We start from the raw sequence: 27,302 nt of genomic DNA, 5'->3' as shown, positions 1-27,302 counted from the left end.
TCGAAATGCAGCCGCCATGGCCGGGATTCGATCCCGCGACCTTGTGCTCACCAGCCCAACAGTATTCTCCAATTGCCCATAATTCTAAAATGTAATGTAACTTGCGCTTTTATTGGAATTTTCATTGCGAGCAACCTAAAACCTCATTTACAAAGTTGCCTTTTAATCGACTTAGATCGTCTTTGAAAAGGTAGTCTATGAAAAGGTACTTGCTTTCGTACCTTTATTTAATGTTTACTCAGACCTTCGTTGTCTCTATTCATTTCCCCTCATCATCATCATCATCATCAAGCTATTTTAAGTACACTGCAGGACGAAGGCCTCACCTTCGGATCTCCAATTACCCTTGTGCTGCGACAACCGCTCCCAGCTTGCGATAGCGAACTCCTCAATTTCATCACCAAACCTAGCCTTTTTGCCCTACTCGACTGTGTTTCCCTTCTCTTGGCACACATCCTGTAACCATAATGGCCCATCGGTTAGCTAACCTACGCCTTACATGACCTGCCCAGCTCCATTTCTCTCTCTCAATGTCAATTAGAATATCGGCTATGCCCGTTTGTTGTTTGATCTAAACCGGTCTCTACCAGTCTCTTAACGTTACGCCTGCCATTCTTCGTTCCCTCTTTGAACGGTCACTAACTTGTTTTCGAGTTTCTTTGTCAGCCTCCAAGTTTCTTCCCCATTTGCTAGCACCGGTAGAATGCACTGATTGTACAGCTTTATTTAGTGTTAATGGTAAGCTTTCAATAACGATCTCCCCATGTCTGCCATATGAGCTCCAACCCAATTTTCTTCTGTAAATTTCCTTCCCATGATTAGCGCCTCCTGTGAGTAATTGACTTCGGTACAAGTATTCCGTCGCAGGCTGTAAAGGCTGACTGGCGATCCTGAACTCTTGTTTCCTTGCCAGGCTCTCGATCATTATCTTTATTATCTGTATATTATTCTTCAACGCCAGTCTCACACCCTCTTTGTTAAGGTCCTTAATGATTTGTTGTAACTCGTCCCCAGCGTTGCTGAATAGGACAATGTCTTCTACAAAGCGAAGGTTGCTGAGATATTCATCGTTGATCCTTACTCCTAAGCAGTCCCAATTTAATAACTTGAATACTTCTTAGAAGTATGCAGTGAATTGCATTGGAGAGATTGTGTCTCCTTGTCTAACCCCGTTCTTTATAGATATCTTCCTACTTTTCCTGTGGAGAATTAGGGTAGCTGAAAAGAAGCACTCACACAGTTCTTACTTTCGGGCCTTCTCCTGAATGTGTATCACTGTCATGTATGTATGGTATTTCGCATTTATAATAATAAACTTCAATCAAGTTTATCAATATATTTCAATCAACCACTGTTTCCTCTAATTATTATTTTATGAAACTGAGATAATAGAGCATTCTCTTGCGTGCTTCGTCCGGCTGTGCTTTTTGTGTTTTCTCGCCATCTGCCACTTTCACGGGGGCATCTCCTATTAAAAGAAGGAATCTTTTCCCCCAAAGCTAGCTGGAGTCGACCATCCGCCACCTACATCGCTCCAGATGGAAGATATCGCCAGTGGAAGCGTGGGGCTCACCGAGTCTGCCGATAGCACCACAGAAGAGGCATGGGAATGAGAGGGTGGATTCGCAGTATTCAGAGGTCGTGGTATGAAAAGGCAACTTGGCCGGAGATCAGCACGGTGTGACTGGACGATGACTAAGGACGCCCAGTAATTTATGATACGGTAGATGGCTACATCGACAAGTGACAACTTGAACAGTCTTACTAGACAATTCTAAAAAGAATTCTTCAATTACAGAGCACCAGGCCAGTAAATTAACCTGGAATCAACTCTCGCAATAAAGTAGTTACAGTTGATGCGACAAGTGCAACTACACTAGAGAATTCGAAGGGATGTCAGACACTTTAAGAATTCCCGTGCGCCCTTTAAAAGTGTGTGAAGGATACCTCAATTGGCGTTATTTCTGACGCCGATTCTCAAATCACGGAGGAGAATCTAACCAAACTTGTGACATCAACAGTTCGGGTATTGAATTGCCGTCGTTTCAGACAGTCACATTGCATCAAGCTAATGTTTGACTCAGCTTCTTTACCAGCATGGTTTAATGTGGTGTATTGAGGCATCCTGTGCGGCCATACGTGCCAAAGCCTCTAGAACGTCGCATATGCCAGCAAGTAGGTTACTTGAGTGCAGTCTGCAAGAATGTCATGACATGTGAACGATGCGGTGGGAGTCACCAAATGTATTAACTGTCAACGGGATGCACCAGTGTCCCAAGCATGCTAAACCACATGACTCGGCCTCTATATGGTGCCCGAAAATTGTACATGAAACACGGATAGTCAGGAAGATGGCGAAAGATAATTCTTGTCGCAGAGAGGCAGCTGCATCAGTTCACCGATGGCGATGGCGCTCACGGCAAAAGCACACGCGTGCCGACAGAAAGACCGCATGAAACGGAGGCTCGACCAGCGCCCCTCAACTTGTCCGCACAACCTTTAATAAAATCGGGAAACCAATCGAAACACCGAGTGATCGCTCCGCTTAATCGAGGGGGGCTAGAACGCCCGCAGTAAATGGCCTCGCGCACGATGCAGATGAGGTTTTCTGGCCTTCCCTGCCATTTATAGCTTCTCGCAAGGACATACGGACGAAGGCTCTACGATGCGTCCTGCTGACGGGCTTGATGGAGCCAAGCTCTAAGAGCATGCTTCGAAAGCGGATGAATACAATGCGGCATGCGCTCTCTAGTCTCCGCACGCCATCAGCTTTGGGTGCCGCTTGTGGCTCCACGGTAGTACCTCGATATGACGCTATCATCAAGAACATGTTCTTATGAAAAGCGCATGTTGTCGTTGTTGTTGTTGTTATGCAGTAGAACGTGTGTAGTCTGCGTGGACGCCTTTCAGGTCTTCGAATATGCATATTCAAATATCAATTCCCTTTGGTGGTTGTTTGCGCGTCCAACATTCGATCCCTCTTCCAACTGTAAGGATGTTTACAACTTTGATTACGGAAAGACGTTTCCAGAAGCAAAGTTCTGATATTCATAGTTAGTGACATGGCTTACGCCCGATATATGGTCCCTGAACATGCTTCTAAATAATTCGTCTGTTTGACGGTAAGACATCAGCACCACTTGTTTTCGATCATTGGAGGCTACACACCGTCGAGAGAGAGGTTTGATCGCCTACATGTTAGCTCTCTCGTCTAATTGTGCACTGGACCACATGTAATAATTGCAGACCTTAACGCCCACCATCAATTATGGGGCAGTGTTACGGTGAATACGGGGCGAAGAATTGGCAAACTTCATGCATACCGAAAGTTTCGCAAGTATTAATGATGGTTTCCCTACATTTCTCGGAGGCGCAACATATAACAACTCCTTACACGTTGCATTTGTGTCAAGAAGCTTTCTAACCTCAACAACCTGGCGCACAGATCTGGATATGCGTGGCAGCGACCACATACCTACATATGTAGAACTGCAATGGTTCCTTCAAGCTCCTCCACCTCGTATTCGTTGTACTAACTGGCAAGATTATTAGACATTCGTGGACAACGCTTGATCAAAGCAACCTTCGCCGCCTGATCTTGAACGTATTATTGCCACAGCCCTTCATGATATGACAAAATTCATGCGCGTATGGGTACCTAGAAGCTCCACGTATTTGCAGAAGCGAGGTCTACAATTGTCGCCTGCAATGTGCGCGCCCTTTCATATAAACGCAAGGCGATGCACCGCCACGACATTACGATTAACGGCTCAGCCATACCGCGCGTAACGAAGCACATATTCCTAGGAGTGATGATTGACCGAAACTTATGCTAGTCGAAGCAAGTGTCCATGCTGACGTCCGAGTTATCAGCTTCATACACATGCTTAAATATATAGCATGCAATTGTGGCGTCCGTCAGAGAGGTCACTGCTCCAGCTATATGAATTACTTTTCGTAGGCTACCTACGATACAGCTTACCGATTATTACAACATTCGCCCCTGGTGCATACGTACACTGGAGAGCTTACAAGCTCAAGCACTCAGAACATGTCTTGGTCCCCCACGCTTCACTTGGACAAAGGCCGTGCTTTCGGAATCACGCGTACATCGTATAGACGCTTATCTCTCACGCCAACCTTTAAAGGCATATGTCCGAGCATTCAGCCGCCATGAATGTCGCCCTCTAATGACTGTACGCATGCTGCGTCCTGACAGCACTATCTTGTAATCTCTTTCGCGTCCTGAGAACGTCCTTCCCTGCGGCTTTGCTACGGAAAAAGCAGCCACCGTACCAGCGTGTACTTTGTCAAGACCTGTAGGGAACCTATCCATTCTCAGAATAAGGAAAAAATGGCCAGGCTTAGCTTGGTTAAGCCAAGAATGCGTTGCATAATGCGCGAGTTGGGGCCCAGCGTTTCCTCCGGCTGTCGTGACGTCACACCACTTGGTTGCGCTAAAGGTCAATGGTGGCTGCCCGGCCGCGCCCAAGGGCTGAACTGAGTGATTGCAACATGCAACGCATAAAAATAGAAGCAACTTAATAACAAACATAGCAAACTTAAAAGAGAATGGACCCATATATGAGACGCGCAGCAATGAACAGTGGCTCATACCCTCAATGGTGGCTGCCCGGCCACGCCCAAGGGCTGAACTGAGTGATTGCAATATGCAACGCATAAAATCGCGTATCCCCTGATGTAGACCTAAACAACTTACTGACAATATCTGAAGCTTGGCACACACGTGTATCTGAAGAACACGCCGCTTCCATAAAAATAATTACTGATGGTGCAGTGTCGACAGCCACTTCAACCTCGGCATTCGTAATACCATTTAAATGGAGATCAGTAAGCGCTTTCATCTCGACCACCAAACTAAATCAGTGGTCGCAGAGATTTTTGCCATTCCGGAGGCAATTCGTTATGTATCGATGGAGCCGCATAAGACTTGGACCATGCTTTGTGGTTCAAAGGTGGCACTTCAAGCGATCGATTTCGCACTTTGATGAGGAACTTACTGTGCCCTTCCTGAAGAGGTGACCGAATCACACGATGTAGCCCTAAGAGGTTGCCACTGCATAAGGTATCACTGGATTCTGGTACATTGTGATTTACATGCGAATGACCTCGCCTACGCCGAGGCAAAGATTGCACACATTAATGCCACACCGGTGCGCATCCCATTCTCACAGCCAGACACTAATGCCCTAATGTATAATAGATTTCTGCGGTATAATACTGAAATATATTGGGCCTCACTAGGCTACCGTCATCGCCGCATGCACGTACTCGACCCAGAGATCAAAGTACGCATACTAGCAACGATGAAAAGGTGCAATGCAAGATCGCCGCATAGGCGTAGCGTCTGGCTGCGAAGTTCTAGGGCTCTACAGGGCCCTTCACGTCATCCAAATGTGGATAGGCGTTCTAGTTTACCTAATGAAGCCCTCAGAGAGGAAGACAGGAGAGCACCGCAACAAAGGTCACACAACTCAGGCAATGCAGGCACAAGGCTTCGACCAACTCGTGGTGTCGTCCCCTTTCTCGAAGCTGTGCATAGTACTTGTTATTATCCACTATAATATATATATATATATATATATATATATATATATATATATATATATATATATATATATATATATATATATATTGTAGCGAAGAGATTGTAGAAGGGACGCTAGTGGGTCGAGCGCTCCTGCTCAGCGAAGGCTCTCGTGCTTGGAAGCTGTGACTGCCCTGCCCGTCGACGTTGCGCTGCTCCCGAGCTCTGCCAAATAAACACCTTCAGAATTGGTGGAGGTACGGGGTAACCTCAGACGATCATCCTCGAACTCCGGTCCCGTACCCTACCATCTACCATGCCCAAAGACGCCTCCCAGCAAACGCCTCCTCCTGCACCCACTGCGTGTCCCGGGGTGCCTCGTCATCGCGACCCTCCTATCTACACTGGAGCGGACGACACTGACCTGGACGAATGGCTCATGGCGTACGACAGGGTAGGCGACCACAACAAGTGGGATGAAGCAGCCAAATTGAGCCATGTTCTGTTCTACCCCGCTGGAGTGGCCAGCCTGAGGTATAACAACCATCAAGCAGAGTTCCAGACATGGTCGGAATTTAAGACTTCCCTCGCCGATGTATTTGGTCACCCTGCTGTTCGCAAGCTGCGTGCCGAGCAACGTTTGCGAGAACGAGCTCAACAGCCAGGCGAAACATTCACCAGTTATATCGAAGATGTCCTGGATCTATGCAGGAAAGTCGATTCGACCGTGGCGGAGTCTGATCGAATCCGAAACATACTGAAGGGCATAGAAGACGACGCCTTTAACATGTTGCTGGCCAGAAGTCCACGCTCTGTGGCTGAAATTGTCACACTGTGCCAGAGCTATGAAGAACTCCGCAGGCAGCGGTCACTGACCCGTCGATCTCTACAGCGTGACGAACACCTCGCTGGTTTGGCTGGCATGTCCAACCAGGCAGCGTTGCTCGCCGAAATGAAGGCGTTCGTCCGCGAGCAAGTCGCCCGGCAACTCTCGTTGATGGATTTTGCACAGCCGCAGTCGGTACACGCGCCTACGCCAAGTTTTGCGCCTCCGCTTCCCCGCGTCATAGCGCTAGAACTGCACGAGGTTTTGCCTGAGCACAACTAGCGTGTTCCTGCGGCTGCGCCTCACAGCTACGCCGAAGACATGGCCAGCCCCAAGAGATCCCGACGGCTGTGCCACTCAGCTACGCGGAAGTCGTCACCAAGCCTCAACAAGTCCCTCAACGGGGACCTCTCACGTACGCCGAAGTCCTCGCTATGCCCCGACAACAGCCTGCTATGCAATCACTTCACCAGGCGCCACGTCCAGCGCGTCCTTCCACATGGATGGGACCTGCCGCAACGACTCGGTGGCGTACAGCGGACAATCGACCAATATGTTTTGCGTGCGGCTATGCAGGCCAGGTCGCACGCTACTGTAGTCGCGTGCAGTCGCCTAGCGCTACACCTTATGGGCCAAGTTCTATGGCGGGTTCTCCGCGCCCTTATTACGACGACAAACCTCGGGCTGCGTCACCACCATTCCGCCGGTCCGCCAACATCCGCCGCTCAACATCTCCACGCCGACGCTCCCCATCACCGATGCGGCCTCGTCCCGAAGCTCGGGATGAGGAAAACTAATCGTCGCAGTCCACGAAGCAAGGGCTGCTGCGCCGTCGAAACGCGGAAGTCCTCAACGTAGCCCGACCAATGTGATAGACGTGTTAGTTGACGGTGTGCGCACATATGTCCTCGTGGATACCGGAGCTGCTGTATCAGTAATGGACGCAAAGCTTTGTCGCTTCCTTCGAAAGGTTACGACCCCAATTGCTGAATTCGCCCTCCGCACAGCAGGCGCACAGCGTATTCACCCGATTGCGGCGTGCACCGCTCGTGTTCTCATCGAGGACCTTGTATACGCCGTCGAATTTATTGTGATTTCCTCGTGCTCCCACGAAGTTATCCTGGGGTGGGACTTTCTCACCCGCCACGATGCCGTCATTCATTGCGCACGGGCCGAACTAGAACTGTCGCCGATCTCAGATATGACGCTTGCCGATGATGCTTCTTTTGCAAACAAACTACTCGTCAGGCACAACATCAACGTTCCTCCCAACTCGTCAGTGATTGTATCAATGCATTGCAGCAGCCTCTCTGACGCCATCGCACTACTTTCTCCATCAGGCCGCTTTTATACTCGAAAATGTCTGTTGCTGCCTTTTGAGACTGTGAACGTCAAACAGGGCTCCACAACTATTTTTGTCTGTAACCCCTTCTCATACCCTGTGATGCTGCTTCAAGGCGAATGTCTTGGCCACGTGGAAGTGAGCGACGCCGTACAAATTACGGATGTTCCCGAAGACACGTCCTGCGCCAGTTACAACACGCTCGGTTCTCTCTCGACGTCCGACCCTTTGCCCACAGGTGTGTTCGATTCATCTATTGCCGATGGCCTCACCCCACCTCAGCGTTCGCAGCTTCTGCGCATCTTAGAAGAATTTCGTTCTTCTTTTGATGTCGAGCAACCTTCCTTGGGCAGGGCGTCTACTGTCACGCACCATTTGACACTGGCTCCCAACCGCTATTGCAGCAACGACCATATCGCGTCTCTGCCACGGAACGTCGTGTGATTAATGAGCAAGTGGACGATATGCTTCTCCGCGAAGTGATCCGACCCACGAACAGTCCATGGGCATCCCCTGTCGTCCTTGTTACTAAAAAAGACGGCTCGGTACGGTTCTGTGTAGACTATCACCGCCTGAACAAGATCACTCGCAAAGATGTATACCCGCTGCCGCGAATTGATGACGCCATCGATAGCCTACAAGGCGCAGAATTCTTTTCATCTCTAGATTTACGCTCCGGCTATTGGCAAGTACCCATGGCTGACGTCGATAGGCCGAAGACAGCCTTTGTCACACCCGACGGCTTATACGAATTTAACGTCATGCCGTTTGGACTTTGTGATGCGCCAGCAACTTTTGAACGCATGATGGACACAGTCCTCCGCGGTTTGAAGTGGCACACGTGCTTATGTTATCTCGACGACGTTGTTGTTTTTGCCTCTGACTTCACCACGCACCTTCAACGCCTACGGCGTGTTTTGGCTTGCTTAGCGAACGCTGGCCTTCAACTGAACCTAAAGAAGTGCCGATTTGCAGCGCGGCAGCTCATGATACTAGGTTATGTCGTCTCGAAGGATGGAATCCTCCCCGATCCAGCCAAACTTCGTGCCGTAGCTAAATTTCCTACACCGACGTCCATCAAAGAACTGCGCAGTTTTGTAGGTTTGTGTTCCTACTTCAGACGCTTCATTCGCAATTTCGCCGCTGTCATATCACCCCTGACGAAGCTCCTTGGCAGCAACGGACCTCTCCATTCGTGGTCGTCGGAGTGCAACGAGGCGTTCACTAAGCTCCGTCGTTTGCTGACGTCTCCTCCCATTTTGCGCCACTACGATCCAACGTCACCTATTGAGGTACACACAGATGCCAGCGGTGTTGGCCTCGGCGCTGTCTTAGCACAGTGCAAAGAAGGGTTTCCTGAATATGTTGTGGCATATGCAAGCCGTATGCTTACTAAAGCTGAGACCAATTACACCGTCACGGAAAAAGAATGCCTGGCGGTCATCTGGGCGCTTACCAAGTTCCGGCCCTATTTTTATGGTCGCCAATTTGATGTCGTCACGGACCATCATGCACTATGCTGGCTGTCGTCATTGAAGGATCCCTCAGGCCGTCTCACCCGCTGGGCGCTTCGCTTACAGGATTACGATATCCGCGTACTGTACCGCAACGGACGCCAGCATGCTGATGCTGACGCCCTCTCACGTTCTCCCTTGCTAGACGACAATGCCTGCTGCGCAATATCCCAGCGTGACGTTTCGTCCATCGACATTGGGACCATCGCTTCTGAGCAGCGCAAGGATCCCTGGATTGCCTCCATCATAGACTGCCTTGCTGATCCGTCATCGCAGCCAACCACTCGTGCATTGCCCCGTCAAGCTCGCCATTTCGCCATTCGCGACGACCTGCTTCATCGACGCAATTACACCTCTGACGGCCGCCAGTGGTTATTAGTTGTACCTCGAAGCCTGCGTTCTGAAATTCGCGCATCGTTCCACTCTGATCCACAGTGTGCGCACTCGGGACTTTTCAAAACCTACCAGCGCCTCCGACTACGCTACTACTGGCGAGGAATGTACAACTACATTCAAAAGTGCGTTCGTTCATGCCCCGACTGCCAGCGCTGAAAATCTTCACCCCACCTCTCGCCAGCAGACCTGCAGCCTCTACCCTGCCCTACCCGGCCGTTCGGGCGCGTTGGCATCGATTTGTACGGACCACTTCCCCTGACGTCGGCTGGTAACCGCTGGGCCATTGTGGCAGTAGATCACCTTACACGATACGCTGAAACCGCCGCTCTCCCAGCAGCTACAGCGCGTGATGTTGCATCGTTCCTGCTTCACCGATTCATCCTGCGGCATGGTACACCTCAAGAATTGCTCAGCGATCGCGGACGCGTCTTCCTGTCGGAAGTAGTTGAAGCGATTTTCAAAGAGTGCCACGTTGTTCATCGTACGACTACACTCTAAACATTTTCACACCCTTATGGGTGTAATGCGGGTGTATTCATCTTTTCACCCTTGTAAACACCCTTGAAGCACCCTTTTTTGACGAAAAAGGGTGTTCAACAAGAAAACACCCTTGGAACACCCCAGTCTTTCTAATTTACACCCTAATTATAAGGGAGTAAGTGAACAAGCTTACAGTATATGATGAATGAACATTTCCAGTTAAGGCGTTGATATTGGCTGTACATGAAACGCGCGCTACCTGCGCTTGAATCAGGTAGCTGGAATGATTAGATCGGGGCACCTAGGCAGCAGCGCACTGGCTCCGAACAATGGTCAAAAATGAAGTTTCCCACGAATGTCGATATTGAACGGATGACACTAACGCGCAGACTTTGCATAGCCAGATATCTGCAAAAGGCTTCATATGATCAATAGCAAAATATTTACAATGCTATCACTGAATACTTAAAGGTGTGCAACCAGTTAGACTGGGAATGGTTAGGAGTGAGGGCTAACGGTAAATAGCTCACCAACTTACGGTTCGTAGATGACATTGGCATACTCAGCAACACTGCAGACTATTTGCAACAAACGTTTGAGGAACATGTCGAAGAAAGTGTAAGTCTGACTGAGAGTTAGTATGCAGAAGAGAAAAGTAATGTTCCGCAGCGTGGCGAGAGAACGAATGTCATGGTCGGCAGTCAGCCTCTAGAACCTGCGCAGAAATACGTTTATTGAGCTTAATTACTCGCAGGGGCCTCTGATCAAGGAAATTAACAAAAATAAAACATTAGCTGGAGAGCTTACGGCAGGCATTACTAAATCATGACCAGGGAGCTTACTGCTAACCATTGCTTTCTACCGTTACTAACGTATGGGGCCGAAACTTGGAAGTTACCAAAGAAGCTTGGGAAGACGTTGAGGACCGCGCAACGAACGATGGAATGAAAATTATTAGGCATGGTGGTAATAGACTGGAAGACAGGGATGTGGATTAGAGAGCGAACGGGAATAGCTGATATACTGGTTGACATTATGAGGAAGAAGTCGTGCTGGGCAGACATTGCAATGCGTAAGGGAGAGAACTGCTGGTCTATTGGAGTTGCAAAATGGGTGCTAAGGGAAGGAAAGCACAGTCGAGGACGGCAGAGAATAATGTGGACGTGATGGAATCGGGAAACTTGAAAACACGTGGAACCAGTTAGCATAAGACAGGGGTATGGGAGATCGCTGGAGAAGCTTTCGTCCTGCGATGGACGTCAAAATAAGCTGATGATGATGATGATGTGACGACATCCATGCTAGCTTCGCGGCATGTCTTTCATGTTATGTCATGCATGCGTGTCATGCACGTTCTGATAGCTCGATTTCCGTCGATTGCGGGGGGGGGGGGGGGGGGCGCTAGTAGCGGCGTAGCCAAGTGGGGCACACCGGGCACTTGTAACGCTCACTAAAAGTAAAATTTTTGCTGCTATGGCAATGGCACCGCTCCTTCCCCCTCCACGGTCAATTGGGACCCCCCCCCCTCCCCCCCCCACGAAAAAATTTTCTGGTTACGCCACTGTGGGGAGGGGGGTGTAAGATTGCTCTAGACCCCTCCCCCTAACTTGTCAACGGAAACGGGGGACGGGAGGGCAGCTGCCGCCGGGCCGCAAACCTTAGGCAGCCCAATTAACGGCTGCATTTCCCTTTGGACGTGAATACTGCATTAATGCCATTACACTGCAGGATTCGTGGCGGTTCGAGGGCATGCGACAATAAAAAAAAACACATACAGCCATCAGAAAGTCTTAGCTTGAGCAGATCTTTGGGAGCTGGGCAAGACTCTCACAAAAGAAAAAAAGCTTGGCACCCCTCTTACAGGCATTGTCAACTGCAGGTCCCACCGCTGACTGTACATTTCCGGTAAAAAAAATTACCCATGAACTCCTCTCGGATTTGTCTAAGTGTGCGTAAGCATTGTGACTCTTCCTCATCTACACGCAGTCCATGTCGTTATCAATGTTATGAGACTTGATCCGACAAGTATAAGCGCCAGCGCTGCGGCGACACGGGCTGCTCTGGTCGGCAGCGCAAGCAAAGTACTGCAGGTGGTGGGGCCAGGCGCGCTGGTGACGTTCCGTTCGTTTTGAGCCGTTATCGCTCTTTAGCCCTCCTCATCCGCGACGAACCATTATCAACCGTTCTCCGGCGGCGGCTGCTTGTGGCACGGCCAGGCGAACCGTATCTTGAAAGCGAACTGCATTGTGGACAGAGTGTGCCCACTGCTGAAAACTTCACGCGCTGTGTTCTCACCGTTTACTTCGCTTTGAAAACAGACGCGCGCACACCTATCTTGAAAGTGATCTGCGAAAAGCGCATAGTGCGGCATAAGCTGAAAGCTTCGTGAGCGCAGTGTTCTCGCCGCTTCGGTCGCGTTGAAGCCTTGAAGCGAGAGCTAGCACGAAGGTGAATTCACTCGCTGCTGCGGGTTCTATATTGAAAGATTTCGTGCGGTACGGACTGACGGACGGATGGTTTTTCTTGTTGGGGAAGTATAGGAATGCTTACGTTATAAAAAAAAATCGCAGGGTTCGCGAATTTCGCGATAAGAACCAACACCAACCTACTCCCCCACCCCCCGCTGAGCGATGCCGTCTTGATCGCCCCCTCCCAACCCCAGGAAAAGGGACACTACCTTTCTATCTCAGTTGAAGAAAGGATGATGAAGCGTTAACAACGACAATAACGGCATTTTCTAACGAGTTGTCTTATGGCCTCTGAGATTTGCGCGCGAAGCTGGCGCGCGCGAACCTGAGAGGCCATAATTGGCCGCCTAATAGCATAAAAAGACAAAGATAATGCCAAACGACACAACTAAAAATTCAAACAAAGAACTGATCTTAGCTATACTGTTTGGGGAAAAGAAATAAAAAATTAGACAGCCGCAACACACGCCACTAAAGCCACCATCGCCGGCATAACGCGGAACCAACTGTTGGCAACATTCATTCGCGCGTCATTGCTTCGTCCGCGTCGTCTCCGCAACAAGAGCCGCCATCTTCTCGCGCCTAACGTTTTGCATGGTTTTGTTCTCTGCAATCCGCGCACACAGCTCATCGGTGGCTGCACGTCTGCTCGGCGTCGCAATGCGGCCTGCGTCATTTTCTGGTGCTCGCGCAATCGGTGTGAAACATGTCGCATGTGAAATGTTTGATAGAAGTGCCTCACGTCCAAGTCAAGCCGCCGTACGGGTGTATGGCTGTGCGCCCCGTTCTCGGAAGCGTCGACGGGTTTCCGGCATGCGGATTTCAGGTACGTGCAAATGCGTTTCGCCCTCCTATTGAGCTCCGGAGCAAAGCGTGCAATATTTCATGTGAAAGATGCAGTGCCCGTGATCATGGTGTGAATTTCGAGCGGCAAACGAGAACTTTGGCACTTAAAGCATACCGCGGCTGCTAAGTCAGCGTGGAAATTCTTTTACGTTACCGTAATATGTTGCTGTCAGTCTAATCTGCGGCTTGTGGATAGCTAGGCCATTGACGTTTGCTTGTGGCAGCGATAGGTGTATAAATGGAAGCGGTAATAATTTTCGAGAGCAGAGTTTTTTCGCTCGATGTTTGGTCGTGTTTATGGCGTTATGAAAGCTGGAAAACTAAATGGCTTGATCGTGCTTAGTTCCAACTCTAAGGGGCGTAACGTTGGCGCTGTATATGTTTGTTTTGGGTGTCACGAGTACCACTTTCATGCTTTTGTTGCATGAGAGTGCTAGCTGCTGCGTGCCGTCTGGGTAGAACACAATAAAAGCAATTTCCTCACTCATACGTATGCAATGTGAGGTAACAAAATTTCCAGCGTTTTATTCGGAGCATAAATATCCAGTATAGTTTAGTAAGAAACTCAAATTCTGTGTTAGCTTAGTAGGCGTGAAACAAGTGAAACTCGCAATTCCTTTTTGAATTGTTAGCCCAAACTGCACCGCCCCCAGATGCGTCATCGGGTAATTGACAGTAGCTTCGCTACGTGAGTTGTTTTATGCGCCTATATTGCCCGGTTAAGTATCCTGTTCATTTATGCTGACGCTCGTTCATCTTGATTTTAAGCGGTTACTATCCCCGAGTACCGGACGATGCCAAACTTGTGAGGTGTAGTAAACGCGGGAAATTCAAAGTGGCGTGGCTGCAAGGCCCTGTTTTTACGTTTCTTGCATTCAAAGCCAACAGACACAGTATCACTGATTTATTTTCCATTTCTGCTGTACTTGATCAATCTAATGTGACAACTGCATTTGCTCTTTAATGTTCTTCGTTTACTGTGTATTCAGCTTGGCTGCCGCCCTCTCTTCAGAGGATGCCGCTGTGATAGCTCTTTCGTATAGCACATGCCTCTAGGCCCTTGTGTTTCAAGGGCTCCCGCGAGGCAGCAGTGCTCCAAGTAATTTTACCATCCTATATATTTTCTATTTTGCATCATTCTTCCACGATGGATTTTAATGTTAATAGTATTTGTCATTAGTCATCGCCATAATGTTATAGCACGTAGATTTTACGCACTTCACATCGACAATTTTTAGGCCAGTTTACAGCCAAGTCACATCTCCCATAATACATCGTCAACATTACCACTTGTCATGGCGCTCTTTGGCCAAACCTGGCCCTTGCGCCATAAAACACCACACATCATCATCATCAGCTTGGCTGCCAGAAAATGCTTGAATTCCTTTCAGTATCCAAGTGACGAAATATTTCACTGACGGCCGTGTGTGAAACACGCAAGATGACAAAACTGATAGCAAAATGATGAGATATTTCTTTTATAGCGTTTGGACTCTACTTTTGGTGAGGATGTCGATCGACCTTGGGCCTGGCGACAGCACACCCGACATCGCCAAAGTGCAGCCTATCAGCTGAGTGCCCCCGAATGGACCATCAACATCGGAAAATGAAGCAGAGCCAGGTAGGGACAATTTTTACTTTGGAACAGAATACTGACAGCTGCCTCTTTTTTTAAGAACTAAATAACATATTTACAAACCAATCCTTTCTCTTTGTGCAGCCTACATATAATTGTTTTTTGCTTGTTATACAGACCTTCAGAAAGCAGTTCTGAACCCTTTTTGCATGCACAAATTAATAAAGAGGAGTGCACTTTCTCAAGAAATTGATGCACTGAAATGTGCGTTCGACACACAGTGAGATGCAAAATAACCAACAACTTTAAAGCGGTAAAAATAATTTGAAACATGTTCTAACATCATAGCCCGCCTTGGCATACGGATCTAAATATAACAGCAACGGAGGTGCATGCAGAGAAGTGTTTGTAAATGTTTGCAAGATATGTACATTGTCTAAGAAATTGTTTTTATTTACTTGGAGCTTCTTGGTGCCATGGTAGTGCAGTAAAAGCTCAAAATGATGCCCCTGCTCCTAATAAAGCACTTTTAGATTTTAAAATTAAATTATGGGCTTTTACATCCCAAAACCTAAAGTTTTGGTAACCAGGCTTCTTTAATGTACACCTGAATCTCCGTGCATAAGCGGTATTGCATTTTACCCTCATTGGAGGGCAGCTGCCATGGCCTAGATTGAAGCTGGGACCAGCATGACTGAGCAGCATGGCATCATAGTAAGTGGGCTATTACACCAGGTCAGAATGAGAAATACTGCTTAGAACTACCAACTTCTTGGCTCACAAGCACTTTGCACTAAGTTAAAGGAGTATGTAGTACTGTCAGTGGCCGTTTATGTACCAATTTCTTTTTAACCTGACTCCATTATTAAAGTGCGAAGCTTCAATTAGTCAAAACCAGCCTAAATTACAGAACCAGCTCAAAACACGCACCATGTATAGCTGGATTTGGACATGAAAATGGAGTCAATTCATGTCGCCGAAAATGGCGGTGGCAGTCACACTATTTCATGCATTTTGCCTAAAACATAGTCAATAATAATTAATCAATTTCTAAAATATTCTTCTCAAAAAGTTTTTTTCAAGCATGAAAGGCGGAGCCAAATGGTGTTCAGGTGCACGAGCAGTTAGTTGCACGGCACTTCTTGCATGTGTTCACTGGCTTCTTTCTAGCTTGAAAGAAAAATTTGTTGCACCTATTGAGCAGTAGAAAGCTGGATTGGGAATTTTTCAGGATGCTCTACAATTTTCGCACTGACACTTTTGCTTTGAATATAATATTTGAGCAGTTAAGTAATCGTTACTAACTAATTAACTAATTAGAAGAAATGTAAGAATTGGTTTCGCTTCCTCAAAACGATGGCAAACGACATTGCCTTGGTGCTGTCCAGCTACGTGGCACTTGTACATATTTAAAGCTTGCACATGTCATACAGACCACCTGGTAATTACAAGGCATATATAGAAGTGGCTAAGTTGTGTGAGCCAGCCATATGTAGCGAATCATGAGAAACAGCCATGTTTCTTTCACTTAAGGGCATGATAAGATTTACATGCTCGACACCTTGCATCAGTGTGTTCTAGGCCTGTTCGTAGTTTAGCTGCTACATAAACAATATTTCTCCACACGTAAGCTCATATGCATCTTTCAAGTATATTGCCCCGTGTGTCCAAAATAAACCATCCTCGCGCTTCCTTCATTATGTATACATCTGTTGCTGTGCTAAATTTTTAACATGCAACTGCACAAATTTTCATCTAGTTTACATATTTCCTCGTTGTTTGGTGGCTTTATTTCTGAGAAGTTGTTTTCGTTAAACCCTGTTGCACACACCAGTACACAGCATTTCTGCCTACAGTGGGAATTGTTTTTTTTCAGATTGACATAAATACACCTTGCCTGGGCAATGTAAGGCATTCTACATAACACGGCCCTGCAATAATGTTTCATATTGCATTCCAGCATCATACAGAACTGTTTACTTACCAGATTAGAATATGTATAAGTGTTGGAAGTAACAGAACTGGAAGAAGCCAGCAGATAATGAGGCCAAGGAAAGCATAGAGGAACATGTTTTAAGTTTTTTATATGAAGTATAGAACTGATGAATTCTAGGTAAGTGAAAGTGGATTAAAAGATATCCACCTCTTGGTGGGGAACGGACCCATAACCTTCACATTACGCATGTTATATACTAACCACTGTGGTACTACGGCCGTGTTCGAGCGCGGACAATCTGAGGGGCCATTGTGGACGGTTGAATGCTGCCTCGGTGGCACAGTGGTTAGTGCATCGCATGTCTAATGCAAAGGCTGTAGGTTCGTTCTCCCCCCATGCCTGTTTTTTAGAGCGCAGCTCTTTGGCGTCCGTTCCTGGGTTTCGCGTCGTCGTCGGCGTTGTCGGCCTCGTAACCAGCTCCGCCCCCCTTCGCTGGAGTGGGAGACGAAGGACGCGAGCCGCGAATGGCGGAGACCAATGAGAGCGGCCCCTTCAGTGACGTGCGCGCGCGATGCTGGTGTCATGCGGACCCTCCTTACGGCTCGATGCGCACTCGTGTCTGGTCTCAGCCGATCCGCTCGTTTCGTACTATCGTCTGCTCGCGCCACAGCTCTCGCCCGCGCCTGTTTGCTTCTGTTGGGTCGGTCTCGTTCGCGCTTGTTTTGGTTGTTATTTCGACAACAAACGGTTACAAATATCCCTCGAGGCCAGCGCACCTTCCACAACTTAATGCGGTGAGTGTAAGACTCGTATCTCCGCGAATCCCATTCATGCAAGTGCGACGACTGATGCACGGCGGAGGCCAATATGGCATTAAGGGCCCAGTTGTGAACGTCTTTGTGAACGTCTTTGAGAATCAAGCATTGGTGTACCAAGTCGAACATATATCAGTCTATTTCTCCGACCACAAAGCTTCCTTCATGACTGTCAAGAACTGTTAGTGGAGTCTTTGTTAAAGGAATACGTGTGAAAAATAAAAAAAAAATTCTGTGATAGCGCATACATGTGTTGCTCGATTTCTTTGCCTCAATCTATCGAAAAGGTGAAACTGCTTATTTGCTGCGCTCAAATTTCGCATTAGGAAGTAACGTAATCGTGGGTAATTTTTTTTACCATTTTCATTTCCTTTTATCATTTCTACATTTAAATAGAAAATTAGAAATAAGTTTCCACGTGCCTTCCCTGGCATCTTCCAGCTGTGATTCAGAAAAATTTTGACCCTCAGTATCCGTTCTTCTCGTTTGGAAGAACAGGAGCTTCATTTTAAAAATAATGAATTCACCTTGTTCAGCATCTCAATGTGGTCTCAAATCTTATCACAGCATGTGTATTACTAAGTGAAGTTTTTGTTAAGATGATATAGCATGCGACCTAATTAGTAGCCTTTGTGTACAGATATATGACTAGTCTAATAAATAGGAGGATTTTAAGAAGCACTTCTAACATGGTCTGAGCATGTGTTTAAAAAAACTAATCTAGCATGATTTCAGGCATAGCTGTTGCCCCTGAAAAATATTTGGATCATCTGCATTGGCATTGTTTTTAGAGAGCACCAATACTGCTTTGATAGAAGTAGCCTCGTGGAACATGAAGCGTCGCTTCTTGCTTAGTCAAGGAAATATTATCTGCATATCTGACGTGCATGTGTCATATGCTCGAATGCTGTTTAAAGGCTGCTAATAAGAAAATTACTTCACTTGCCTTCCAGAGATTGCTTCAGTAGTCTATGCTACTCGATCATAAACAATTTACCAGAGTGAACTTTCATCACAGTTGCCTTTGCAATGTTTATGCAAAATACAATTGCCTACTAGACATGTGACTGCACTAAAACTTGGAATTAATGACCAGTAAGATTTATGGGACCAGCAAAACTTAGTTTATTACTCCAGAACAAAATGCGAGGCACTTCGGTTATTTCTGCCATAGAGTTTCTTACAGTAATTACTAGAGGGAACTCTGGCGCTGCACTCGTACCACCATGGGAATGATGGGAAGCACATGGATTTGTCTTATATTCGTGCTTGTGAATTCAGACGTTCTTGTGGCTTCGTATATTATACGCTATATAAATCTTATTGTCGTAAATTTCAGCGCAGTCTATACTCTTCGAAGTGCAGAAGACGGCGCCAACATGCACAATTGCTATTAATTGCAACGATTGAGCTTGTCCAGGTAGCCAAATCGAAGGGCACCAAGCGTCTCAAGGCACTAGTATGCCCGCGATAAATTCATCAGGGCGTTGCACTCGCTTGTCCTTACATGCCTCCGTCGCTTAATAGTTTCAATATCAGACTTGTGTTCTAGAGTTCCTGTGTTTGAATCCTGTCGTCGGACGATTTTAATGTTTATTTATTTATTACACAGTATATTGTTGAAAATGACTAGAATACAAAGTCACAAAGCCGTTTGAAGCCAAACAGACGAAGTTTAGGCAAATCCATGTACTTCCCATAATTTCCATGCTGGTACAGCCGTTCTTGTTTGATCTCCTGTGGACACTAACGTCAGAGTTCCCTCTAGTAATTATTGTATGAAACTCTGATTTCTGCGCCTCGCTCGTGCAGAAGCGGCACCACACCTGCTGCGTAAACGTGCACTACCTTTCGGCGGAGTGCAGGGAATGCTGTGAACTCGCCATGTACATAGCCTGCACTAAGTAAAACAAATCACAACGTGCAGGTGCTACCACGTTGAACTGGTGGAATGAGTAGTGAAATGCAGTACCTCCTGAACTAGTTCAGAAAGTGCAGGTTAATCAAGTGGAGATTATATAGCAACAGAAGTTGAGTGATTCTGCATTACATTCACGAAATGTACTTCATGATACTTTTCCATTTATTTCCTCAGTTATTAAGAATCCCTTTTGCATTGTTGGACAAAACTACAGAATGCCAACATATTTTCCAGCATTCACTGGTAGCAAACATGTCAAAACATGTTCTAGTGTCTGGATTGCCGCTTTAGCTGTTAACCCCCAAGTTAATTCCGGAAAATGTACCAAATGTTTTACGTACTCAATTTTCGGTGTCATTCTCTTTCTAAAAATATATTACTTATTGGTCTCTGGTTAGAAATAACACAAAAATAAGAGCTGCTCTTGAGGGCAGCTTTCCCTCAATGCCGACTGTAACTCATCTTTGACAAGAGCAGCATAACGTCGGGCAGAAAGAGTGCAACTAGTCATTGGCGATATTGGTACTACCTCCAGTCACTAGTACAGCTTGTGATCAATGGTTAAAGGTTGCGACTTTGTTGCTGCCCAATTTTAATTCTGCAGTTGTTACACTTGGGTGTAGCATGTGTACGTACGTGTGCATGCATTAAAATGACTTCACGCTAGAGCAAAGCAACTAGTGCAGAGAGGCATTAGTCATCTTTATATATTTGCTTTGTAAAGATGCACTAACTTTATCTTTTGCAATATAGACTTGGCGCTCATTGGCCAAAGATGCACTTGTGCTACTAAAACCTACCAATTAATTCGCTTTTTGCAGTAGCAGGTGCTTATTCCTTTTTCAGGATCGGTCTGTGAGTTCTAATTTGTTTTTCTTGAACTGTGCAATTCCCACTCACAGGACTGCATGTCATCTAAGGTGTTCCTTTTTCAATCAAGAATGTTGAGGTTGTGTTTGTGAAACTCGATTTCTTGCCTCAAACGAGCTTGTACAAACTGACCAAGCTGATAATTCTACCTGCTTATAAAATAAATGTGTTGCGGTTATGAACCCTCATAATGAATGACACACAGTATAAAAATTTTATCTAATAAAACAATTTATTGAAAATTTTCATGTTTTTCGCGTTCGTGTTCACTTCTCTACTCGTGTCCTGTCTGCATGCCTCACCTCTTTTTTTGCATATTAAATATCGTATAAACTTAACCATGCTTTTTTACCACAATGCAGGAGGAAAAGGTTCCGGTAACACTGCATTCAGTATGGTGGCCCAGACGTGTATGCAAGCAACCTCCTTCATGTGGACCAAGAACTACTCTGCAGTGTCTCACAGACTTCCATGCGAAGCCCTCAACATTCTCGTCTCAGTGGAATGGCTGCTCATCTATCTGCGTGTCCATCACCAAGATGGCCAGTTGTAAAGCTCCTGTACCCGTTTAAGACAGCTTAATGATTTTTTTTTATTTAGTTTTCATGGTTGGCCGTAGAATCTTAACATTTTTGATGTTTCCAACGTTTTTACCTGGCCCAAAGTGGTGCAATAACTTTAAACCAGTGTAATGTATTTGAGTGATGCTCACTCTAATGCCTATCTGGTTTTGTTTGTGTTTAAGAAATTTGAATGTCTGATGAGGTAACAGCATTTAAACTTGTCATCGTGGCTCTTTTCAGTGAGCTGCTAGGAAATAAGATGCAAAACTTATCACACGCCAGTTGTAGCATTTTTGTTTTCAAGACTAAAGTATACATGTTTCAAAAGATGGAAAGTGGGGAAAAAAGCCTCAAGAACATAATCATCCTAGGATTGTCATGTCCTTACAACTCTGCAATGACTAATGCCTCATACATCTTGGGAGCACATTGGTCGCAATGCCTACAGGTATACTTGATAAGAGAATAGCTTGCACTCAGATTTGCCACGCAGTTGATGGCTGATAGCTTTTGTTTGTCGTCTGCATGTTACTACTATGTATTCAATATTCATTTACATGTGCTGCGGTTTTTTGCAGTCACACACACACACACACATATAATATATATATATATATATATATATATATATATATATATATATATATATATATTCTTCGTTTCAATAAAAATTTAGTTGAGAGTTAGCGCTCATCCTGTCTGCTTCTAGTCTGTGTCCGTGTCACTTCGCGCTACAATCCAAGATCAGGTTACTGTACCAACTTGCCCAACTTTTTATCTTTGTGTTAAAGACACACTCAGACTTGTTCTTACTTATGTGACCGGTTATATTTGTGCTTTCTAATAAGATGCAGTGCTTTTCAAATGAAAACATGTGATAGTTCGTAGTGAGGTTATTTAAAAAAAACTGTTCTGCTTAAAATTTAATTGAGCAAGCCTGTGCCATTATTCGGTGCTTATGTCTTTGTATTGATATAGTTTTACTCATCTTCCTTTTTACTTTTAAAATGTGCAAACATTATTATGTAACCATTTCTCTGGAATGAAATAAATACTTCTGACATTTCGTCACAAATTTTACAATGATTTTGTTCAATTAGGTAACCTTAGACTAGCTGATTGTTATTCTGGTAGCTTAACTTACAATGCCTGTAGAATATTCAATGCAAGCACATGGTGAAAAATACACTAACTTATTGGGTATAAGCAGGTCACTGTCAGTAAATGGAGCATACGTATATTTCAGAAAATAGTGCATGCTTACATATTGAACAGCATGCACAGCTACACATGCTGTTTTGTTCGTAAATGCTGAAAGATTATTCGACGTGGAAGCACTTTGTTCTTGGGCTTTCAGTGCTACCTTTAAGTCATATATGTGAAGGTACTAGTAGAAGCATCCCGTGGAGATAAATGACAACTTTGATGAATAGAGGTATAAAATATGTGCTTAAAACGGCAAAATACTGCTTGACAGGCAAACGTATGCTTCTGTAGTACTGCACTTGTTACCGTCGCCAATACATGCATTGCTTGCGCTCTATTGCATTCAATATGAGCTACAGCAGCGAGCTGTGGTGTCTTTCCCTCCTGGTCGAGCTGGTGTTGCGAAAATTTTTGACCAAGAAAAGTGGAGGTTTTTAATCATTTCTGAAATGCATGTAACTATGCTTTTGGCTGTGTGCTGTTTCCACGGAGTTATAAGTACTGGTGCACCAAGGTGCGGGAGATCCTGTGTCCTTAGTGCAGCGCGCATTGTTATTGCGCTCTGCATCCTGCCGGCAGTGTACTATCACTGCAGAGGAAGATTACGAAAGCATGGCGTGTGTGCCTTGCTGCAATGGCGAAACCTTAAATTGTTTGCCTGAAAGGGCCACACGTTATGCTACCACATGACGGACCAGAAGCGCAATATGACGACGCCTCACAGATTCTGGCTCATACTGAACAAGGTAGTACCATAGCTAAGGCTAGGCAGCATTCACAACAGCTAGTCTGCCCATTAACTACATGGCTGTAGTGAACGCTAAAATACTTGCAGGGATAACACCCTTTTGGAAGGGTGTTGTCACATGCTACATCCATATTGAAAGGGTGGTTGTCTGTGTTACACCCCATATAGAAAGGGTGTTGTTTGCTTTACACCCATAGGTGAGGTGACGTCATATTAACACCCCTTCTTTTGTGGGGTGTTAATGTGCACCCTTTGCTTGGGGTGTAGCAATACACCTAAAAGGGTGTCACCCATGGGACAAGCCATTTACACCCTTAAGGGTGTTAAAAATTTTAGAGTGTACGGCGTACCAGCTTCAAACGAATGGCCTCACAGAACGCTTCAACCATACGCTCGGCGACATGCTTTCAATGTACGTTGCCTCCGACCACACGAACTGGGACGCCATTCTGTCATTCGTCACCTACGCGTATAATACCGCTACGCAGAGCACCACTGGATTTTCGCCCTATTTCTTGCTGTATGGTCGACACCCTTCGCACACCATCGACACTATTCTTCCGTACCGGCCGGATGCATCCGAGTATGTCCCTATTTCTGACACGGTCGGACATGCAGAAGAGTGCCGCGACCTCGCACGGGCCTTTACTTCTGATGATCAAGAGCGCCAGAGGAGCACCCGCGGTGACGCCTCTGCCACGGTCACCTTCTATCCGGGAGCGCTCGTGTGGCTCTCAGTCCCTTTAACTGCCCCTGGCCTCTCATCAAAACTGGTCCCTAAGTATGAAGGCCCTTATCGTGTTCTCGAACGCGCATCTCCTGTAAACTATGTCATCGAACCAGTTGAGCCATCTGAAGATATGCGCCGCCGTGGACGAGACATTGTCCATGTCGACCGTTTAAAGCGTTACTACGACCCGCTCATCGTGATGAGCTGTTAGGTCGCCGGACGGCTCCCTTCTCGCTCCCGGGAGGTGATTGTAGCGAAGAGATTGTAGAAGAGACGCTAGTGGGTTCAGCGCTACTGGCTCTAAACGCTAGTGGGTCGAGCGCTCCTGCTCAGCAACGGCTCTCGTGCTTGGAAGCTGTGACTGCCCTGCCCGTCGACGTTGCGCTGCTACCGAGCTCTGCCAAATAAACACCGTTAGAATATATATATATATATATATATATATATATATATATATATATATATATATATATATATATATATATATATATATATATATCAGAAGAAATACCGGAAGGGAAGGAGGTGCAATGTCAAGGAGATGAGCAAAACTAGAACACGGTAAAAGCGAGAGCCAATGTTACGACAAGACTTGCCTTTTTCAAGGCCATACATGCTTTCCTCGGCATAATAAATGTAGGTGTGGTTCTTCTAAAGGGGAGAAGTAGTAATGCGGGTCAGTGCTGCAACGAGTGAAGATGTGTAATCGGTGAGGGTGCAGAATTGAGAATAAGGGATGGCTGTGCTGAAGAAGGCCGTTGCCCCAGTCGTGTGTCAGCCGGCATGTCAACGGCCATGTGCACAGCACCCCTTTATTACCTGTTCGGTGGAGGTCATGGGCTAGCGGGTCTCTGACAGACATAACAAAACGAGCGGCAGAAAACGGTGCTCGTGAAAAAATTACTGAAATGGAATAAATATTTAAATAAAGAAAAAAACAGCAAAAAGCCACTAAGAAACCAAATTAGGTGTTGCGGGCTCTATCTTGAAATTTAGCATAGCGAATAGAATCCAAAGATCCCTTTCAAACGTTTATGCCTATTAGCTTCAATGTGTTGCAGTTATGGATAACGTATGATCTCTTTATTTTCTTTCTCGTTAAGAACAGAAATTTGGCTGTAAGCTAGCATTGTCTAAAGGTCATTTAGGTGGTGGATATAAATGCTGTCCCCCGCAGGGGCGTCTGCGTAAGCAGGCGTTTGATGGTTTGCGACACCACGTACCCGAGCATACGAGGGTTGGACCCTCCCGCGTGTAGCCGTGCGCAGCTTAGCCGTGTCAGGGGAAAGGGGGATCCTGGAGGTTGAGCCGATGCTGGGTGTCTGGGCCTTTAACGCCCCCCGGCGGAGGCAACACACATCCATGGCCTCTGCTTCACATAGACGGCACCTCCAGACTGACCCACTTGGAGGAAATCGGCAGTCGCCTTTTCCTGTCCCTCTATTCAATCTTTTGCTTTCCCTCTCGCTATCTCTTCTTTCCTGTCTTCTCATCACTTCTTCTCACTTCCGAAGTTCTAGGCGGCAAGGGTTAACCTGGTGTAAGTATCCAACCTTGGGTATGTTATATTGGGTTATAGAGGCTACGTACAGCTGGCGTCTGCGTTTCCTCCCGGACTCGTGGCGTCCCCTTGTTGGGCTCGGTGGTGGGCGGCTGGCGTAGCTACCGAAATAAATGAATTCTGCATGGCTAACACGTCATTCCCCCCCCCCCCCTTTCCGATCGTCCTCTTTCAAAAAGAGGGTGCACCGAAGAAACTTTTCAACTATTCAGCCAGTGCAAAGAAACTTTCCCCCGCTACCATGTAATACACAATCAACATCCTGAAAAGACAGTCAGAACTATCTCACCTTTCATCGTAGCTAAATGCCTTACGGAAACACTAGGTGCTGTCAACAAAGTGACGAAACTGAGCAGTGGCGACCTTCTTCTTGAGGTCCGCGACACTGTACAACATGGCAAACTCTCCAGTCTCTTAGCGTTCCGTAATGTGAAAATCACTTTTACTCCCCACCGATCACTGAACACGTCTAAAGGAGTCATCTCTGATGAAGCTCTGTTGAGCCTAAGCGAGAAAGAGCTCCTGGAGGGCTGGAAGAAACACAATGTGATTCAGGTGCAAAGAATAAAGATCCAGCGAGACAACCAAGATATCCCAACTAAACATCTCATTCTCACCTTTGCGTCCAGCGTTCTACCAGAAACTTTAGAAAAAGGATATATCAAACTTCGAGTCCGGCCTTACATCCGAAACCCGCGAAAATGCTTCAAGTGTCAGAGATATGGCCACGGTTCGCAAAGCTGCCGTGGCCGACTGACCTGTGCGAAGTGTGGCGAACACGAACACGAATCCAACAACTGTAATGGCACACCCCACTATCCCAACTTTGACGGTGGACACGCAGCATACTCTCGAACCTGCCCCACGTGGAAAAAAGAAAAAGATATAATAACAATGAAAATCAAAGGAAACATGTCATTTCAAGAAGCGCGGAAACTTGTTTCCTTTTTCCATACCTCAGGGTATGCTGGTGCGGCGCGCAAGGGGGCAACGTCGCAGCAGACGCCGGCTCCGGCCCAGCCCACAACGAGCGTGGCTGCGGCCTTGCCACCAGCCCCCCTGGCGTCAGCAGCCAGCGCTGCTGCGCCGTCCCCGAAGGAGGGCCCATCGACCTCTGGGTTGGTGGTCTCCAAGGCCCTGCTTTTCGAGGCAAGGCCTAAGGTGAAAACACCCCGCTTGTGTGAGCGGAACTCCAGCGGTTCCCAAGAGTCGATGGACACAACCCCGAGCCAGAAGGCGCATCTAGCGCCTCGGGAGCGGCGCGAGTCTCACGACCACTCCAAAACAGACAAAACTCGTACCATAACCACGGGGCCTGAAAAGGCTCCGTAAGTCGTTCCTCTGACTTGACTCCTCTTGACACTCAGCATAAAAACACGAACAATATGGCTACACAAATCATACACTGGAACGTTAGAGGTCTTATCCACAACCTCGATGGCATTAAAGAACTCTTACACAAACATAGCCCAAAGGTGCTGTGTGTTGAGGAGACACATCTTAAATGCACACAAACTTTCTTTGTCAGTACGCCATATACCGTAAAGACCGCAACGAGACGAATACCTCGTCTGGCGGTGTTGCAATAGTTGTAGGCAAGTCCGTAGCTTGTCACCAGGTCGCCCTTCAGACGCCCCTTGAGGCAGTGTCAATTCGGGCAATTATATTTAGTAAATTGATCACTGTATGTTGCTTATACATACCCCCTAATTTTCATCCGGAAAAAAATTGATTTGTATGACCTTATTGACCAACTTCCGGACCCTTACATACTCGCCGGCAATTTTAATGCCCACCACACCATGTGGGGAGACTCACGATGTGACGCGAGAGGCCATTTCATTGAAAATTTCCTCGTGAACTTCGGTGCATGCCTCTTCAACAAGAAGGAGCCAACTTATTATAATATCCATAATAATTCATATTCATCAATAGACCTGTCTATTGGCTCGGCTT

The 27,302-nt window shown here is 46.6% G+C and overlaps 1 protein-coding gene and 1 long non-coding RNA gene across 7 annotated transcripts in view; both read left to right on the top strand.

Annotated features, from left to right (window-relative positions):
- The window catches only part of LOC135897288 (probable cytochrome P450 12a5, mitochondrial), a 189,120-nt gene that overhangs the window by 95,875 nt on the left and 65,943 nt on the right, over nucleotides 1–27,302 (top strand). The gene's annotated exons all lie outside the window — the stretch shown is intronic.
- On the top strand, nucleotides 13,048–21,679 carry LOC135897300 (uncharacterized). The gene is made up of 3 exons (XR_010562997.2): nucleotides 13,048–13,400; nucleotides 14,905–15,041; nucleotides 20,901–21,679. It is a non-coding gene; the product is annotated as an uncharacterized lncRNA (long non-coding RNA).

The sequence above is a fragment of the Dermacentor albipictus genome, chromosome 10 (assembly GCF_038994185.2).
Source record: "Dermacentor albipictus isolate Rhodes 1998 colony chromosome 10, USDA_Dalb.pri_finalv2, whole genome shotgun sequence".
Lineage (NCBI taxonomy): Eukaryota > Metazoa > Arthropoda > Arachnida > Ixodida > Ixodidae > Dermacentor > Dermacentor albipictus.
This window is presented reverse-complemented; position numbering and strand designations above follow the sequence as displayed.